The sequence below is a fragment of the Myotis yumanensis genome, unplaced genomic scaffold, assembly GCF_028538775.1.
Source record: "Myotis yumanensis isolate MYYU_CA2020_CCGP unplaced genomic scaffold, mMyoYum1.0.hap1 SCAF_17, whole genome shotgun sequence".
NCBI lineage: Eukaryota > Metazoa > Chordata > Mammalia > Chiroptera > Vespertilionidae > Myotis > Myotis yumanensis.
In genome coordinates, this window is record NW_027223768.1 from 25,100,057 (window position 1) to 25,121,060 (window position 21,004).

At 43.3% G+C, this 21,004-nt stretch overlaps 1 long non-coding RNA gene across 1 annotated transcript in view; it reads left to right on the plus strand.

Annotated features, from left to right (window-relative positions):
* Positions 1 to 2,201: 2,201 nt before the first annotated feature.
* LOC138995975 (uncharacterized) overlaps positions 2,202 to 21,004 on the plus strand; it is a 36,143-nt gene continuing 17,340 nt past the window's right edge. The window contains exons 1-2 of the long non-coding RNA XR_011468708.1: positions 2,202 to 2,284; positions 18,861 to 19,009. This is a non-coding gene — a long non-coding RNA (uncharacterized lncRNA). The remainder of the gene's footprint in view (positions 2,285 to 18,860; positions 19,010 to 21,004) is intronic.

The following is a 21,004-nucleotide window of genomic DNA, read 5'->3' on the forward strand; positions in this document are numbered from 1 at the left end:
TTAAGTGCTGACACATTCTAAGTTTTCTAGTTTGTTGTTCCTAACCCTTCTCTGCTCTTCAGGCCCAGAGCACTTAGTTTGTGTTCTGGTTACTTTTATGCGTGTGTGTGTGTGTGTGTGTGTGTGTGTGTGTGTGTGTGATCTCTACTACCAGTGAAAAAAGTCCTTGAGGGCAGGGACCCCACCTTGTGTAGCTCTGTGTCTTGCCTTGTGCTGCTCCTTGTATAGAGCTAATGCTGAGTAATTCCTGGCAAGATGAGTGAGTAAATCTCATATTTATGACTTTGGCTCTGGCTGTTTCTTCACTGACAACCTGTCAGGTGACCACAGCTCCCACTATGTGCAGAGCTGAAAGAACCCCAGTGCAGTGCCTAGTGCCCAGGAGGACTCCCCATCTGCCACGGGTATGGTGCTGGTTACAGAGTCCACAGGCCCAGGAGGCCTCATTGGCTCATAGAACATCCAGAAGAGCATGTAAGAATAGTTTAAAACTTGTCTTTCAAGGGAGTAGGGGGAGGTAGGGGTAACTGGGGACAGAGTCTCTGTTTCTTCTGTTGTAGTGTGTGAAATTAATAACTAACATTAAATAGTTTAAAACTTCATTTGAAGATTATCTGAGATCTAGTAGGTAATCTGGAAATATAGTAAATAGCAGCTACTATTATGGTGGTTAAAACTCTAACTATTAAAACCAGAGGTAAAGTCAGAAGTTAAAGCCAAAATTAAAGAAAGGGAAACCTTCTTCTTTTTCCCTCCTTCCTTTTAATCCCCTCCTGCTAGAGAAAGCTCAGGAGAGGGATCCCCATTGCTTGGAGAAGGAATGCAGAGAAGCTGAGACTAGTAAGGCACAGGTGCATAAACACACACAGTAATTACCTCATTAATATAAAATCCAGTAGGAAACAGGCTCATTCCAGAGGGCAGGGCTGGGCCAGACTCCTTCCTGGGGCCTCCAGGCAGCATGGCAATTCCTGTGAGGTGTGGGGCTGGCTTGCAGTCTCTCCTAGCCCCTGCAGCTGTGCTGGAGGTCCCAGACCACAGGAGCAAGTCTCACCCACCTCCCATCCTCACCTCCCTCTAATTGCTTTAGGTGCTAACTTAATAGTACCTCATGCTAACCTTCACATCTGTTGCCCCATTTTAGGGCCAGCAGAACTATACTATTACCTTGGAGATGGAGGACTGACATGGGAGAAAATTATGTGATTTACCAATGCTTTTTTTTTTCAGTACAAGAGAGTGAAAGAAAAAAGTGGTTTGACAACATGGATGGACCTTGAGGGCATTATGCTAAGTGAAATAAGTCACACAGAGAAAGACAAATACCATATGATCTTTCTTCTAAGTGGAATATATATATATATATATATATATATATATATATGAATATCATAAGTTCATAGATACAGAGAACAGTTTGCCAGAGGTGGAGGATGTGGAGGAGAAATGAACTATTCTATTTTTAGTTTAATGAGTTTGATGATAAAAATACATATGTAATAAAATAAAGAACGAAAAAGAAAAAAGTAGGAGGAGACGGAGCTCTCGGACATTCACAGTATTCTTGGAGGAGTCTGAGTGCACTTGGTTCATTTTGTGGCTTTCTTCCACTGCCCTCCTCACCTCCTCACGTTGAGCCTTAGGAAGGTTAGGTGTTCCCAGATCCCTGGCAGAGGGAGAGCTCACTAATAGGATCACACTCTTCCTTCCAGGCCACACCGATTCCCTCACCTTAAGAACTACCCCACCTCCCGCCCCCATGCGGCTCCCTCTCAACTAAGGGAACAGTCACCAGGCTGACTGGAGTGACTTGCTCAAAGTCACTGAGCACACTGGTGGCCCAGGTGAGATTTATGAGAGAAACTGCTGCTTGTGGGGTCTGTCCGTCAGCCACCCGCCTGGGTTAGTGAGTGTCTCCTTATAACAACTTTTCTCTTTGGCGGCCTTGACAGCTCCTAACCAGTATTTTCATTATTGAACTACAGTTAAATTTTGGACAACATGGGTATGAACTGCGGAGTTCCACTTAGACGAGGATTTTTTTTCACTAAATACAGCTGACCCTTCGAATCTGCAGGTTGGGTTTCACATTCGGGGATTCAACCAACCGGGATTGAAAACAGTATTTTCTCATTCCCAGCCGCAGTTTCCCAACTGGATCGGATGGAAAGTGCTGCTTTCAGTGTGTAGTTGGGTGCACCTGAAGATGGAAGGGCGGACTGCAGAGCAGAGAGTGAAAGGCGGATTTTTGACGGCGGGGTGGGCACCCCTTGGGCAAGCACAGGTAAGAGAGACCTTTTTTGTGTCTGTCTCCACTCCCACTACCAGGTTCTTGGAGTGAAAATGTCACTAACCATCCAGAAACCACAGGCCTAAGACGCCATTTCATCTTTAGAGCCAATTTTCACCTGCTGGGCCGCATGGCCCACTGAAGGCTGAGCAGCGTCCCGAGGGGACAAGCAAGGCACTGTCACCTTCTGGTTGTGTATATGCCGGTCATCTGCCCTGGGAGGGCACAGTGGCAAGAACCTATTGCCGGATTAGGGGTGGGTGAAGGGACTTTCATACAGGAGGTCGAGGGCGTACGTTCTGGTCTGCAGTGGACATTGTTAGGCTATTAGACAAATCATGTACCTCAACTGTGCTTTAGTTTCTTCTTTGGTCAAATGAGGAGGATATTCATTTTGATTTTCTTGTTTTGTCAGTAAGTGAAAAAAATTATTTTAAGTTTCTGAAGGTGCAGGTGAGCCCTGGCATAGTATTAGAATGGGTTTACTCAGGTGTTCTCTGGCTAGCATCATGGTAACCCAGGGACTATGGCCAAGTCAGTTAATCTCATCGATCCCCAGTCCCTTCAACTACAAGGTAATAATCATTAGTAACAGCCTCCTGGGATATTGTGAGGTTTAAATGCGTCCATGTATATAAAGCACTAAGCCCATGGCTGGCATTTCCTTTGTGCTCAGTACGTCACAGCAGTCAGAGCTAAGATGAACTGGCTCAGATGTCTGGAGTTTAGGGCCTGCTCTAGTCATTGCCTCGTGGCACCTGGCAAGCTTACCATGTAAATGGAAGAGCTAAGAACAAGGGATAACAAGAGGAGTTTGGAAAAAGGACAAAGTAGAGAAACTGCCCTCCCCAAGTACCAGGATCTCTTATAGTGTCACAGCAATTCAGGGGCATGGTACTGGTGCAGGACAAGGAAAAAAGTGAACCAGTAAACTGGACAACAGCAAGCCCCACACCTAAGTAAAAAATCTGATATTTTTACTTATGTAAAAATGTAAATAAAATGTATGATAAAGCAGGAAAATGATGGACAATTAGTTCAACACATGGAGAAAAATAAAAGCATATGACACACAAAAAATAAATTTCAAGTGCATGAAAAATCTCTCTACCTGAAAGCAAAAGTGTAATAATTTTATAAGAAAGTATAGGAAAGCATCTTTGACTTAAGGGTTGGAGAATGATTCCTTAGACAATACATAAAGAAGAAAAAACCATAAGGGAAACTGTTACAAATCTGACTACACTAACATTAAATTTAAAAATTCATCTTAATAAATGATACCACAAACAGAGATTAAATGTAAGCCTGAGAGTAGGTGAAAATATTGGAAACACAGATAATTGATAAAGGCCTAGTATCCAGAATTTAAAAAGAACTACAACTCATAAGAAAGAAAACAAAATAAAAACAGACAAAGTGGGATGATAGTCATTAATTGCCAATAAACACATGAAAAGATGCTCTAGCTCCCCAGTAACTAGTAAAACACAAATTAAAACAACCATACGCTACCATTACTCTCTCATTATGTTGACCAAAATGTTGAAGTCTGATCTTAGCAAGTATAAGCTAAGATTTGGGTAGATGAAAATTCCCTCATACTACTTTGTACTTAGTTACAATCACTTTGAGTCAGTTTTAGGCATATAATTTAATGAAATTCTATCACACTGCATGGGAGATTTATAGAGGAATGTTGATTGCAACATTGTCAGTCATAAAACAAGAAAAAGGCAGAACTACCTAAATGACCATCAAGAGTGGATAAGTTATAGAATACTCATACAATGGAATATTATGTAGGGATTAAAATGAATGGACTAGAATGACGTGGATTAAAAAGGATAAATTTTAAAAACATTATGTTGATTGACAATAAGCAAATTATAGAAGAATAGGCATAATAGAATGTCATTTCTAAAAGTTAAAAAGCATATAACCCAGTCTTACTTCTTAGGACTTTATTATCTATGGATTCCCATAGGTGAAGAGTAGTATAAAATGTGAATAGGAATGATTAACATTAGATTTAGGATGATGGCTGCCTATAGGGTGGCTTAGAGGAGGTGTGTAGAGGAGACTTCAATTATAGTTGTAGTATTTTACTATTTCAAAAAATCTAAAGCAAATAGGGAAAATGTTAAGATTTTTCAAAGTTAGATGGTGGGCAGACAAAGGTTCATTATGTGATTTTCTCTCACTTTGTACATCTTTATAGAATTTTGTAACCCGTTTAAAAAGATTTTAAATAGGATTGTATTTCCAACACAAAGGAAGGTGAAAGTATAATTGTTTGCTACTAAATCGCTGATGTATGACCTGCTTGCTCCTTCCAATAGCCCAGGACAACTCTCCCTAGTACCTAGCCCAGTGCCTGGCTCCAGAAGAGCATGTCATAAATGAGGATGGAAAGAATGAATGGGCCTGTCATTGGAAATAGAGGCCCAGTCATATGTACACTGTGCCCTTTCTATCATTAAATCACACTTTGAGAGTCATTTCCTTCCCATCCATCTCCCTCAGCCCGAGTTGCCATGACGTATAATGATTCAGGGGCATTGCATTGAGGGACCCTTGCTTGCAGGACAGCAAGGAGCTGCAATTCAGTCTCAGCTGTGCTCTGAATTCATTAGTGTCTTCCCAGCATCCCGCGGTGCTCAGAAGAATGATCCTCTCTGAGAGCAGGGCATTGCTGTCTTCCTCATATTATTGTAATAATAATAACCCAAAACAAACCCAGGGAAGTAAAATCACCAGGGAGGCCTTCCTCTTTAATTAAGGAGTGCAAATGAGCCATAGTCCCACCATGCACGGGACTCAATCCGCCTTTATAAATAGGGGGTTGTGGACATGGGCTGTGTAGTTTTGCAGCCCTGCTGTGTTTCTCTTTTGTTTCCCTCTCCTGATGCCGCTGCCTGTTTCTGTACATATATGTGCACATATGTGAAATACATGACATACAGGCTCCAAAGCTCTTTATCCACCTAGCCAGCTTGATGTTCTAAGATTCCTAGGGTGTTATCCAAGGAAATGTAATATGGGCAGGTAATGGTGCTAATGAAGGTAAAGTCTTCGGTTCCACTCCCCAAAAGCCAGAAGGATTTTCTCTGTTCAACAGATACAGAAAGTATCTCAAATCTTGGCAAATGGATCTTTGTTTATATTGGGGTCAGACAAGACAGAGTGGCATGAATCATGTCAAATGCACCACCACCTTGGGAACTCAAATCGTCCTCAGGCTGACCCTGGCTGGCTTGCTCAGTTGGTTGGCGCATCATCCTGAGCACCAAAAGGTTGCAGGTTTGATTCTCGGTCAGGGTACATACCTAGATTGCAGGTTCGATCCCTGGTCCGGGCGCATACAAGAGGCAATCAATCAGTGATCGACATTTCTCTCTCACAGTGATATTTCTTTCTCTCTCTCTCCCCCTCCCTCCCCCTTCCTCTCTCTAAAAAAATCAGGTAAAACATATTCTTGGGTGAGGATTAAAAAAATTGGTCCCCAGGCTGGTGAGTCTGTGGACTCCTTTTATGTGAAAAGAAGAACATCTTACATGGGTAAAAAGAGTTAGTAATGTCCCAGCTCAGCTGTAAATGTGAAACTGAGGAAGTAATCTGGGCCAACATTCCTATCTTTATTATGAATGAGTAGAAAATAGAGACTTGGTCTCTATTCTCTTTGTCATTTTTGTGATTTTTCTGAATCTGAGTGTATATAATATGGAAAAATGTGACAAACTCGAGCAAAGAGAAATTTGGGCTGAATCTCGGGGGGAAAAAATCATGGTGAAATCCATTAGCCTGAGTAATAGTTTCCCAAGGGAAATGACATAAACCTCATAGTTTCAGTCATTTAAATTTAGACTGAGCCATGCATTTGTGAGCAGACCCCAGGGAACCATTCTGCATTGAAGAGGGGATGGGGAATGTGATAGGCCAGGTGACCTAATAGATCTTTTCCATCTTAATTGTGGGATCCTAATTAAAATGAGGGTTATTGCCTGTTATGAACCCATTACATTAATATTCTGTAAAGTCTCCAAGCAAGCCAGGGGGAGTTTAGTTTTTCCTTATTTTTGTAGCCACGAGTCGATGAGCCACCTTACCCACATAGCTGCTGCCTCTGCACTGATGTCTTCACTGGTGATGCTTGGCTTAAGTCTTTAAAAGAAATTAGAGCACTAATTTGACATGGGCTGCAACCATAAATATGGTTCTGGCTAATGAAACAATGGTGATCTGACTTTGTGGTGGCAGCAGTTGTTACCATGGAACACCCAGGACTACAATCTTCTTTTTCACAGTTCCCTCTGATGTTTGAACGGGAATGTTGATAATTGGAAAAATCTTAGCAGAGACCCTGTCATCATGGAACTAACAGCCCTTTTCACTGATGTTAGCTTCTCTTCCTTGACTGTCCCTTAAAAATGGACTCCAGCTGAAACCGGTTTGGCTCAGTGGATAGAGCGTCGGCCTGCGGGCTGAAAGGTCCCAGGTTCAATTCCGGTCAAGGGCATGTACCTGGGTTGCGGGCACATCCCCAGTAGGAGATGTGCAGGAGGCAGCTGATCAATGTTTCTCTCTCATTGATATTCTAACTCTCTATCTCACTCCCTTCCTCTCTGTAAAAAATAAATAAAATATATTTTTTTTAAAAAGGACTCCAATGAGGAGGTGCAGACAAGGCCACTCGAGTGTCTGCGCAGGGCTGGTCTGAGAACCACCAGCCAAGGGGCAGAGTTCAGGGCAGGTAGGAGAGGTGGGTAGCTCAGTTGCCCATGTTGTGTTTCAGGTGAATGTAGCTGCTGGATAAGAACCGTGGTGACATCCATCTGGTCAGATGTTTTATCTGTCTTGTCCCATCTTGAGGATCCCCAAAAGGTTCTTGATTTGCCACAGAATTTTACCAGCAGGAAGTAGACACAGGTATGCATCAGGATACCAAGCTCTACCTATTTTAAATTTATAAACTGGGCTCTAATTACTCTGCAGGGAGTTTCCATGGAAATTAGAGATACCACTTTGCAACAGTATAGGCATACAGTATCAGGTAGGCGGGAGGACTGGAAAACCCCAATTCCTGGTGTCACCTCACTGTGACATTGTCTTTGACTCCTTCGGCAAGTCTCCCACTTTCATTATAGTGTTTCTAGTGTGTAGTTGTCAGTGTACATACCTATGTCTTTACAGACGGGGAGAGTCTGTCATTCCATCTATTTCCCCCACAGTATAGTTCAGTTGACATAGAAGGCACTTAACCGTTAACTACCATGATATTTTGAATTAAAAAGGTCCTTGCATCTATAGACACTTATGGTGTACAAATGGTTAATATGAACATGTTGGGTTATTACAATAATAACTTAGAACCGTGGTTTATTCATCTGTAAAGTAGCACAATAATCCTAACTCAAATGGCTGTTCTGAGCATTAAATGCTGGAACAAATAAATCACTTAGCACAGTGCCCAGCACTTAAATAACATGTAGTTTCATCCCCACTTTTTTTTTTTTTTGGCATGAAAGGCTTATTTACTTCTGGTTCTGATAGATATCAGGCCAAAAAGAGTGCTTTTTTAAAACACTTGAATTTTGTGTTCAAAATGTAGGATAAGTCAGCATTTTGTGCCTTATAATCATGGTCGAGGATATACCAGCTTTAGTCTAAATTCCAGGGCTTTCAACCTGTAAGATTTCTGAGATGTTCAGACTTGATTCTGTTTCATACTTCCAGTAAATAAACTTGGAGGAACTACCATCAGTGATGATAAAAGTGAATATTGGGAGGTGGCCCTGTTTGCTTGTTGATGGTCAGAATTTTACTTTTGTTGTCCCAGAATACCTCTAGGCCTTTCCTGAAAACTCCCCTGGAGGAGTCTTAACTTGTATTTATTGCTTTATTTCTATAAGCAAGAAGTACCTATAGAGTGATTTGCAAAGGAGGTTTGTGCAGTCGAAACACACCGGCCTGCAGTGCTGGGTTTGCAGGCCATCCTGGGATGGGTTGGCAGGAACCACACATGGAATAGCCTAAATGCACCAGAAGCCAGTTTTCTGCTTTCCACCAGCTCTAAGTTCACCTCTTCCAGATGCACACCCATCGCTGCAGGCCATCCTCTCAGTTGTCCTCTGCCACACAAAGGGGCCTGTCAGGAGCAATGGAGAGGCCAATTCGAGGAGGAGCCGAACACTGTCAACACCCAGGTGCCACCTGACAGCATTTCAGAGGCTTAGTCTCTCTTGCTCTTGGTGAGCCCAGTTCCTGGCAATGGTTTGGGTTCTCCCACCCCAGCCCCATGCCCTACCTGACTGATCATCCCGGGTTCCCAGTTCTTCCATGGTCTCACCTCTCAACCACTTGAAATTGCGTTGTTCTGGAGTCTGTGAGCAAATGCATTCTTTATCTCCTGCTTTTAATTCCAGCTGAACTCTCAATTTCTGATATGGAATGCTCATCACTGGAATTGCCTCCTTGGAGGGCAGAAATTCCCTGACTCTGGCTCTGTTGCCCCAGCTGCCCTCTGCTGGCCATCAAGGGGACTGTGGTCAACCCTTGGTCACCTGTAACAGAAGCTGTTTTCTTTGCTCTGTCCTAATTCTCATCTTTCTTTTCCTTCTTTTTAAAAAACCATGGTCCTGCCTCCGAGATTTCCAGACAACTTTGAAGCACCCCATTTTCCCATGCTCCCAATGACTGTCATGGGTATGCCAGGAAGCATCTCGCACAGCCCCCCACCAGCCAGGCACTTGATCATAGGTTCTTGCTGACATGATTGTGGAGCATCGTGTGGGGCTTGTGGAAGTGGGGTTGGTAAGCTGGAGGGCTTTGTTATAGCAGGGTTTCTCAAACTCGGCACAGACGGCATTTTGGGCCAGAGAACTCTGTTGTGTGGATCTTGCCTACACATTGTAGGATGTTTAGCAACATCTCTGACCTCTACCATCCACATGCCAGTAGCACCTCCCCCAAGGGATTGTCTCCCAGACGATACAAAATGCCCCCTCCACACACTCCACCACCTCAGGGTGATGGAGGAAAGCCTTGCTTCCATCAGTAGGACTTCTAAATGCTAGAAGGTGCAGGTCTGTTCTGGGGCCATTCAGTGCCTTGAAGGACACCCTCATTTATTCTGGAGATGATGTCAGCTGCCGACTGCTGGGGGAAGTAAGGTGTCTCAGGAACTGCTGTCTATGAAGGCTTCCAGTGAATCCTCCTGTTTTCCACTGCCTGGCACACTCCTGCGCTCACGTCTGTCAGGCCTGAGTCCTCACTTCTGAGCCTTGCTGAGCCTCGCTTCTCGGTGGCAGTGTCTCCCACCCTTCCCCGCTTGTCACCTCCTTTTCCTGTTCCCGAGAACCTCTCCTCCATCCACTTTCTTTCTTTCCTAGATTTGTCAAGTCTCTTGTTTTAAGGCACCTCTCCCCTTTTTTATGGATTTATCCTCACAATGTTATTCCACTGTAATTGTTGGTTATAATCTCTTAAGAGAGAGAGAAGTTGACGATGTGTGGCTAGCCGGTTACCTTTAACCAGAAGTCATTTCTCCTGCCGCATTGAGACGCCACGGCACCCTGGACCTACCTCTTCTCAGCCCGTGCTTCTCAGTGCTGAGCCTGTCTGTCTCTGCTCAGTCCTCCTGACTGGACTGTATTTTCAGGCATCGTGTCTTTTTCTTCCTTAACATCGCCAGGGCTGAGGAGAGAAGTGCTCACAGCGCCTGCAATGTGCTCAATAAGAGATTATTGAATGCATGACTAGCTTCAACCTTGGGAAAAATTCCTTAATTTAAATGCAGCAGCAATAGATGGTCTGGAACTTTAAGAAAACTGAGCACACAAGGCTTTGAATATGTCTTTTGAATATGTCTCTCCTCAAGGAACATAACTCTGCCTTAATTTGTCAGAACCTGACCTTCAGCCTCTGGGGTTCACTAGTACCTTTGACTGGGGAGCTCCCAGTCTGTCTGATCCGCTACATCCCATGCTGAGATGAAGCCATTCCTCTGGCATTCCAGTCAGAGGGTCATGCTGGTATTGCCTAATATTGATACTGCAGATTAACAACATATCTTGACATAGAGACACCTTTGTCCCAGTTGTGACGAATGGGATGTTGATGGCATCCCCTTAGACAGCCATCTAAATATAAATAAAGCAGGATGAGCTAATAAGAGAATAAGTTGCAAATACCAGTCTCTTTGTGTCACAGTTTCATAATATCTGGGCGCCAGCCCAACTTTATGGAAATTACTCAGAAGAATCAGACAAGCTTTTCTTCTCAGGGCACTGTTATATTTTGCAAAACCATCATCATTGTCGGCTTTCATTAATATTTATTGATGTTTAGCACAATTTATTGACTATTAACAAACTCCAGAACTGTCATCTTACAATCCAGGAAGCAGAGGTATAGAGAGGTTGAGCAATTGCTTGAGGCCACAGGGTGAATTCAGTGTCAAGCTGAGACCAGGCTCATTACTACCCGGCTGCCTGGAGGAGGACTGCTGTCTTGGGTCAGCTTTGGGGGATTTGCCTAACCTTTGTGTATTAGCAGACAAACTGAGCCCCTGGTAGCTGTCCCAGATACTGGGCAAGAAGCAAGTTTTCGACATGAAGTGGGAGCCAGCTCATTTCCCTGACACATGTCACATCTCTCACTGAAGGAAGAGACCCACTGACGCCTGGCTTGTCCATTGGGCATATCACGGTCTAGATGACATATGAAAGACAAAAGCTCTCTTGTCATCTGCCTTTCGCTCTTCAGAGACAGCCCCCAAAGTGCTGCTGTCGTAGCTGTGAGACGACGCGTCACATAGCAATTAGGGGGAGCATATGTAGCATTTCTAAGCCAGGGGCCATGTGTGGCTGTGGCAGCCACACAGGGTATGAAGTCAGTAGCTAAAAGGAGATCTGGTTAAGATTTGGGAGGCAGACTGAATCAATAAGATCATCTTGCCTGCCTCCACCCAGTCCTCCTGCTAGTTCTGGCCAGAGCTCACCTCTCATCCTCTGTTCTGTAGCCCTTGAGACCAGCAGGAGCATGGAGGGATGCACTACTTGGAGAGCAAGGACGCATGTGCAGAGCAGCCTGAGATCAATGTGCACACCTGAAAATGCTGCTGAATGAGACAGACCCCACCTCGTTCTCCACCTCTGCTCCTCCCTCCTCCCCTCGTGGACATGGCTTTCTGTGAGTGTTCATGAGAAGAAACTTACACAAGATCAAGGACAGAACTCAGAAACTGGGATTGCTGCCTGCTTCTGACAAACCGTGTGGCCTTAGCTTCCTTAACATCTCTGAGCTCTGAGTCCTCATTAAAACGAGACTGATAATACCCACCTTCTCTATGATGCAGGGTCCGAGGAGATACTGAATATTGTATAGAAAGCATACTCTACAAATCTGGATGATGGCAATGATGTTTTTAGACTCAGCTATGTCAGTTATACCCTTAACGTCTCAAGCTGATTGAGAGACACAGAACCCATTAGGCACGCAGGTACTATGATTATCCATAGTTATTATAATGTGAGGATTTGCTGCCCTTTTGTGCCCTTGTGCCCTGTCAGGTAGACGGCCTGGGATGTGCCAGTCCATCACCCCAGCAGACCATTACTAAGTTCCTTAGTGTTACAAGAACAGACCCTTGAGGATGAACAGTCTAGAAACTAGAAAGCAAGATAAGAGTTGGAAATATCACGTCCTCTAGTCCAGTGGTTTTCAAACTTACAGAAATACCGTATCTTCTTGGGCAGCTCAGTGTCTGGAAAGTTCATTTTCACACTACTCCGCAGTGCTGAGTAATGTAAGTCAAGAACAGGTGAATGTTGGTCATTCATATGGGTCACCTTAAACATTTGGGGGTTCGGTAAATATTTTTGTACTTACATGGAATTGTGGCCCTTAGATAAATCTGGAACATAGTTTTGATATTCTATTTGGCCATTTGTACTGGTAACTAATATTTATAGCATCCTTTCCATGAATTGTCTCATTTTAAACTCATAATAACCTCTGATTTAGGTATTTTTTATTCTTATTTTATATAAACAGCTGAGGCTCAGAAAGGTTAAGTAACTTGCCCAAAGTTGTGCAGCTGGTAAGTGGTGGAGTTGAGATTGGGACTTGAACCAGGGTTTGTCTGGTTCCAGTGTCCCCACCTTTGATGCAATAGTGCTTCACAGGTACACAGTACAACATGCCCTGCTGCTCAAACTTCAGCTGCTCACCTTCCTACTTACAGCTGATGTTCAAGAAACATTTATTGAATCAAACTAAATACACGCATCCAAAGGTCCAGTCCCTGCAACTGCTTTCCAGACACGTGGTTCTTCACATGCGTACATTCGGCGCTCGTGTATCCCATCTGCCACTTTCCCCTTATTTTTTACCAGATACTGGGTATCTCCAAACCTCATTTTCTCTTCCAGTAAACAAGGACTTAGTGAACACATACTACGTGAAAGGCTCTGTTCTGGCTGCTATTTCTGCTTCTTGTGTCCTGACTTTCCTCAATTAAAAAATTATTACTTACACACATATAGCTCTATCAGCACCCACTGTGTGCCCACCTCTGCCCTGAAGACAGAGTGAATAGACGATGTTTCCTGCTTCCAGGAACTCAGAGTCAAGCAGAGGAAACAAACCATCCAGCTAAGCAAGTTCCCATTCAACAGTGTGGATTGGAGCAAAGTAATAGATGAATAAATGGGGTGCATAGGTAGGATATAAGGAGAAGTGATTAACTCGAGGGTGTCAGGGGACTTCTCAGAGGGCGCTAAGCTTTACAGCTCCATCACCCCAGGACTGAGGCCAGGCATGTAGTCATGTAGTAGGCATGCCATACATTTTTATAAACAGAATCACATTGACTGAACATCAATTTGAAGGGGGCATGACACAGAATGTGGCTGGAGAGTTTATGAGGCTCAATGGATTTTCTCTGTGGGTAATCGGGAGTCCTATGCAGTGTAGGTAGAAGAGCACAGGAAAAGATTCACTGGATATGTGGCTGGTATAGGTGACAGGAAAGGAGTTGGAAGGAGACGAATGAGAACATTCATTGCCATTGGAGCTATGGGCAGGATTTGGAGGCGGGGGAGTGCAGGAAGGGACAGAAGAATGCCATTCGGGGCACTGGGAGAGGGAGGGTTCTTCTGGGGTCACCAGCTTGACCTGCTGTGCCTGGTTTTCTCTGAATTCTTTATTTGGATATTTACATTTATAGTCTACCTTCTAAGTTTGAGATGCAATAAAAGAAACAGATGTAAATGTATTAACCTAGCGTGATTCTAGAACCATAGCCTAGGCCAACACCACTACTATTACTGAGCAGTAAGTTTGGCTGTAAGCTTCCAAGCGGCCAGAGCAAAAAAAGGACAGCACGGAGGTTTTTTGAAAGAGACAATGTTTTTTCCGGTACTAAATGCTGAAGGGAATTTCTCAAATCGACCGGAGTGCTGACACCAACACCACCTCCCTGCCTCATTGGGCTCCGTCCTCAAACATTGTGGCCTCTGAGATCCTGTCTGGCTGGTGTATCTGACACTGCATCCTGAACTCCAGCAGCGAAGGAAGTTCCAGCCCTGATTCTGCCCTGTGTCTGGACCTGCTTAGTTACATTTGAGGATTAGATCCTCCATTCCCGTCAGGCATCGGCATGCGCATAGCAGAAGAATCTTTCTGTATTTGCGGGACACTGGTACTGAAGACGTAACCCATTGTTCGTTCAACAAGCACTTACCAGAATCTTCGCTGAGCAGGACACTGTTTTAGGCAAAGGGAAAAAAGCACAAAGTTTTGGCCCTTTGGAGCCGATATTTTTTGTGGGATTGACAACACATGAGTGAGTAAATATGTTATATACTCAGGTAATGATGGGCATGGGGAAGAAGCCCAAAGCAGGGTAAACGGATCACGTGTGCTCGCTTAGTGGCTGGTTTTAGTGGCGTTGCGTGGCTCCATGTTCATCTCATGCCTTTTATCTGACGACAGCACCTTTTCCTTAGCAACACGGAAGAAACATTACAGAACCAAATACCTTTCACCAAGCTGTTCACGAAGGGTGGCAGGGAAATGTGCTACTACTATTTGAGGCAGAGGCTTTTGCCAAATTGTTCATCACAAGAATAACAGTCGTAGCAGCCAGGTCATTTCAATGGTAAATCTAATCTGAGCCCACACCACTGAATGCAAGCTCTTTCTGAATTCCTTTCCCGGGTGCCAGATTTGCTCCTTGTATGCTGTGCTTAGATGGGCCACGCCCTCAACATATATTAGTTCAGTGAGTGAGATTTCTGGGAATCAGGAAAGGAAAAAGGCAATAGAGCAGATGGTTAGGAAGCTGGGCTCTGGAGCCAGACTGCCTGGCTCTCCACCTGGACCCTGAGAACGCCTAGCTGGGTGATCTTAGACAAGCTGTTTAACCTCTGAAACTGTTCACTTTGTCTCTAAAAGGGGGTAATAATAGTAAATAGCTAATATAATAGGATTAAATTAGATATATGTACAACACTCAGAACATATCTGGCCTATCACACCTAATAAGTGTTTACTGTTATCATTATAACTCCAGTATACAGATGGGGATATTGAGGCTCTGAGAGGTAAAATAACTTACCCAAGGTCATATAGGTAGTGGGTGGTGGATTCAAAATTTATACCTAGGTTTTTCCGACTCCGAACTCATGCTCTTCCTGCTAATGACTGCTTCCATCACTGATGCATAGGCATTAAAATAATGTATCCTATAAGAGACCTAGATCCAGATAACAAGAGCCAAACAGGCAGAGGCATTCACAAGAAACCAGGGTCATGAATTTCACTGGTAAGTGATCAGCAATGTTTATCAAGTGCTGTTGTCCCCAAGGCCTCCCACCCAATCAACAGTGTTGACTCAGAGCAATGGGTTTTCCTCTTCCCTGATTATTCACTTCATTCCTTCATTTCTTATTTGTATACCATTTACTGAGCTGTGGGGTGGGGGTTCTCAGAAGCAGATGAAATGATCCTGCCCCCAGGCTGGGACAGGAAAGGGCAGAAGACGTATGCAAATGGCGAACATGGTCGGATACTCAGGAGGGTGGGCCCAGTCGGAAGGGGACTGGAATGGGAAGCAAGAGTGCGGTTGGTTCAGGTTGGGAATAGTCACAAAGGGCTTCTTTTCGGCCCTGGAGGAAGTAACTGACGTTAATTAGCCAGGAGACCTGCTAAACAGTGATGTCAAACGGAAGGTCAGTGAGGGTGTCCTCAATAAAGTTACCTACAGAACATAAACCCAGTGCATGCTTTGGAAGTAAACTTTTTGGGATGGATATTACATCGCAAAGTATTTTTTAATCCCTCAGGATTTTTATGGGAAGAAATCTGAATTAGAAACCCACATGCTAAAGGACTTCTTTGGTTCTGTGTTAGTCAGGGTGTGGTCAGAAATTGAAAACCACACCAGTTATTTACACAGAGTAAATTTAATCTGAAGAATTGCTAACCAGATGTAGCTGTTAACTAGGTAAATAAAAATGTAAAAAGAGAGCTCTACAGCATCATGAGGTAGGCAACTGCAGGAAGCAGCTCCCACCTCTATGTGGGAACAAGAAAAGAAGTTAGAATTACTAAAAGTAGAAGCTTGGAGGAGGAGCCCCTAGGGCTGGGACCCAGAGCTTGAGGAGGAGTGCTGGCCCATGCTGTAGTCTCTTTGTGGGGCACAAGGAGGCCAGTTCCGAAGGGCTGGAGAAATTGCAAGCTGGATTCAGCTGCTACTGCAGTAGGGTAAAGAGTTGCTGGAGTTCTGCTCACAGGAACAGGAAGCAGACAAGAAGCCAAAAGCAGCAGACAGGAAGAGGCAAGTCCCTTCCTCCTCCAGTCTTGCAGTTTCTTTCTAGCACTCCCTTTGGCAGAGCCTAACATGGGGCCAGTTGGCAGTACAAATGTGAATCCAACACAGGGATGCCTGTGGCATCTTCATCCCCGTCTTCAGCCTGAGAGGGAATCCAGGAAGCACAATAGGTGTGTGATACCAGAAGACCATGCAGGTTTCAAGAGAGCCCTGAATTAGAAATGATTCTAATTAAGGGAGCGGCAGGAAAGACTTTGTAGATAATTCTTAAGCTGAGCCTTCAAAGGTGAGCTTTGTGGCCCAAGTAGACCTGGTCACAAAGAGAACATTCCACACAAGGAAGCCTGGGCAAAGATGTAGAAGCAGGAAGGAGGGGTGTGTGTTCAGAGATCGTGAAAATACTTCATCCTGGCTGGATAAGAAATGAGGGTGTGGTCAAGGATAAGGTTCATGAGGTAGATCTTCAAGACTTGTCTCTGCCAGCTGAATTGTTTGAACTCTGTCCTGGAAGCAGGGAAAGACTTAAATTAGGAGAGGAACAAGAACAGAATTTCTTCTGAGTGATGACTCCTCATTCAGTATGGGGAATAGGTTGTAGAAGAGCAAAGGAGACCAGTTAGGATACTTGTAACATTCCTAACTTGTAACATGTTGCATAATGGTGTGAACCTGATCAGAGGCAGTAGCAATAGGAAGGAAGTGGAAGGGAAAGACAAGAAAACTCCTAAGAGAGTAGTAGTGAAACCAGTGGGAATTGCAGTGAGAAAAAAAAAAAGAGGAGTCTGGGTTATTGGCTTAGGTCACTGGATAGATAAATGATAGGGCCATTCTCTAGGATGGGAGGTAGCAGAGGTTGGAAGGAAATAAATAGGATAAGAGCATGACTTACGCTTTCTACATGTGGCTTGAGCATTTCAAGTGATGAAATTATTACCTTAAAAGGCAGTTGAGTTGATGTTGAGCTCATGTTTAAGAGGGCTCTGCAGTCCACATGACATCACTACCACCTTCCCAAGAGGTGTTGCTCATTAAGAATATGGAAACCATTCAGCAATTCCAGGAAAGATCTCCAGGATCATTGACACTTACAGCAGATGTAGTCATCATTTCCCATATTATCATTTTTTCCCTTCCATCCACATGATGGCATTGAGGCCTATGTTGGCAATATGGCAGATGACGCAGAAATCGACATAAATGGATGTCCCAGTGCTCAATGACTAGTTTCTTAATTTAACTCTTGGCCTGAAATTTCTTCCTAAGCAGATCTCCAGAAAACTTAAAAAAAAAAATTCATCTTGTGCCTGAAGTGGTTGCTGATCTCACATGAGGACGTCACTATTATTCTGAAGTTCTGGAGGACTGCTGTTGCATTTTAGTTTGTTAAGGACTATCATGATTGGAGCCAATGGTTCCTTTCTTCATATCTTCTACATTGAGAAAGTAATTGTACACAGAGAAGTCATAGAAAGCCAGCACTACAATAGAAATGTTGTAGTGAGGGATATCTAGAAGACCTCCTTGGCACTTTGTCTTATTCATCTTCCTTTACATACAACACCGTTGCTTAAAAAGGAGAGATGAGGGAATAATTTGTGGGCATGCAAGGGGTCCATGGATTTCCCAGAATCCGTCTTTTACTTCTTACCTCTCTGACTTCCCTTTACACATTTTCACCCACCCAACCATTTAGCACTACTCTCTCTGCAAAGCCCAGCTCAAAATCACCTCTTTCTCCCCAACTACCCAAGCTCACTGTAATCCTCTGAGCTGCAGTAACAGTGCTGTACTGCCTTCAGCTCTGTCTGATAGTATCAGGCATGCTATCCCACCTTTCTTGTGCATGATCTGTCTTCCTAAATAGAGTGTAAATCTCAGGAGAGCAGAGACTCTCTCATTTACCTCTTGAGGTACTTGGTGCATAAATGACTTCGATGATAGCCTTGACCCATGTTCTCCTGGGCTAAGCCGCAGAAGTCACTGGATATGTACTTGGAGGCTAATCCCTGACCTTTCTGTTGTTTATACTCATGTGTCTGAGTAGCCCTAGGGATCTGGCCACAGGACACAGGCATTAAGGAAGCTGCTCCCTTTCTGTAATCGCCCCCGGTTCTTCTCATTTATTCCTCCCCAGAGGTGAGCCACTCTTTTTTAACTTGCACCATATTTATTAACTCTCTGTCTCCCAGTAACACACAAACACAGTCTTGATGAATGAGATACACTACTGCTCTCAGAAGAAAATCAGCTTCTATAAAAGTTAATGTGTTTAGTTCATAAAGAAAAAAAATCTTCCTGCACACAATGGTTGCTTGGAAATCGGTGTAACCACTTTATGACCTCATTTACTAACCAGAATGATGCCTTGTTTGATCTCTGAAATTTGTTTAGGATTCTCAGGAAAGGGCTCCTGGGTGCTACTCACTGACAATTTATACACTGGCCTGGCACACAACCCTGGAAATAAATACTAAGGAAATGGCCGCTTTTATTTCTTTTGGCTGTAATTTCTTCTCTCTGCTAGTACCTGAGTATTTCTCAAATAGTTTATATTAGCAGACTTTCTGAGCATCTCAATAAGACTGTGTTGTTTTATTATCTCCACATAGGAAAAGAGAGAGTTATTTGCCAATAGTATAAAGAAACTATTTGGGGATACAATGGTTCCTTAGAAAAGTCAACATCAGATCAGAATTCTAATATTACACTATTGGATATTATTTTCCCTTTTAGGTAGCTCTTTTCCCTGAAAAATCAGAAGAGAAGTGTACCATTTCTCCCCTCATGTGAGCTGCTGGCTGTCAGAAACAGAACAAATTTGAAAGAACAGCTGAGAAAATATGAAGAAATCTGTTTGCTGATCACTGTTCCTACATGCTCAGGTATTTTATCTCTGTCACAGATGGTGAATGGGAGAGATACACTCCATATAATTTTGTACTTCAAGTTCAACTCCTCCTTACCTCTCATGGCCACAACTGCACTACCACCAACCTCCACCACCACCACCATCTCTACCTCCACCACTCTGCTAACACAAACATGTGATATCTTTGCTTCTAACTTTGGTTTTTAGCAAGAATATGTGTTGGGTGAAACGAGATTTGTTTTCTTCATCCCTATGTCGATGTGTCAGAGGATGTGATAAAATATGATTTTTTAATAAGGGGTAATTCTGTACTATTAGGTAGGCTAGTAATGCTTTCTGGGCTATGACAACACCATTATCAGTTTGTAACTATTTAATGATGAAGTCAAATTTGTTAAGAACCGGGTCATTTAAGTTTCAGAGGGGGTTGATCCAGTGTTTCAGTGTTATCCTCAAGGATCTGATTTTCTGCTTTCCATGGCTAAGACTGATTCCTTCATGGTGTCAACATGGCTGTAGCATTTCCAAGCTTCACAACCATAAAGTATACCATCCAGGAGAGAGTACTTGTTTCTCTAGGACCACAAGGCCATCCCTGAACCAGTGACTGTGGCCAAGGTGATGGGTTGTGCTGACGGGCATAAGCAAATGAGGGTCCATCCTTAGAGCTGTGGGTCAGATTAGCTTCTCCAGAGATATTTTACCAGTCCCTAGCACCCATCTCATTTTTATCATACCCTATCACCTAGGCCAGATCTGAGCAGACACCACCTGGTTACTTGAGCATTTCCTAGCTGAATTCAGAGATGTCTCTTCTCCATTTAGTCTATATTAACATAGGTGATGCTCACACTTCTCTCCTACTTTTCATCTTTACTTTGTCTTTTTGTCCCGGGATTCTGTTTATGTTCCAATACTCTTTGCAGATTAGGCCTTTTCTCCCTTCCTGGCAGTATTATTCCTGTCTCCTTTTTTAAAACAAGTTTTCTCCAACCACTTGCTAATTCCACCTTCCCCAGTTCTCCCAAAACACACTCTTCCATCCCTACTCACCATCAAGATGTAATGCACAAATGAAATCTCATGCCAGGACACTGACAAATGGCACCAAGGATAGATGCTCCCTATTTTAGAGGTGGATGTAAACTACTTGTGTTTACACTTCAAAAATGGCTGTTAGGTTGCTTCTGGTTCATTACCTTACACCTAAAATTTGACCAGCACTACCTCAACAATGCCTTTCAACAAGTAAACAAATTACAAAAACCCAAATGCTTGAGGCTTGAATTCAGGAACTTGAACCAGAAACACACACCTCAGAGTGAAATCTAGTCAATAAGAATGGAATGTGACTCGGGCATGTAAATTATCTTGGTATTCAAATAGCCCTTAGGAGTTGAGATGTTTATCTGAGTCTCAAAATTGGAAATCTCCCTCTCAGACTCCTCCAGGATTTGGTGATGTGGTGTTCAAATCTCTGTGGTAATTGTGAAACAGATTTTGGACATTTTTCAAAACCTATTAGTATCATCATCATCATCATCATCATCATCATCATCTAGGAAGTGCTGTATCCACATGTTCCTCTGGTTTGGGGTCACTACAATCAGTGAATTTTTCCCTAAGAACTCTTCCCCATTGGTCCATAAGCAGTTCTCTGAAAAATCTATTTTAGAGACATAGTTAGAAATGACAGGAGTCAAAGAACTCGTCAGAAAGAACAGATGGTTACTTTCTGTAAGAGACAAATGCTTTCTTAAAAAACATCTTCTATTCAAAGCTTTAACCAAGAGAGCCTATTTCAACCTCTTGTTGTTGTTGAGATCTGTCTGTGGGTTCCTTATTAACATTAATATAAAAGATTTGGATTTATTGTGAAATATCTTTACTAGGCCATTAAGATACAATGATATCAAACAGGGGATTGAACAAATACATGAATGGACAGACAGATGGATAGGTCCGCCATACAGCAAATCCCTAAAATATTGATGGTAGAATCTAGGTA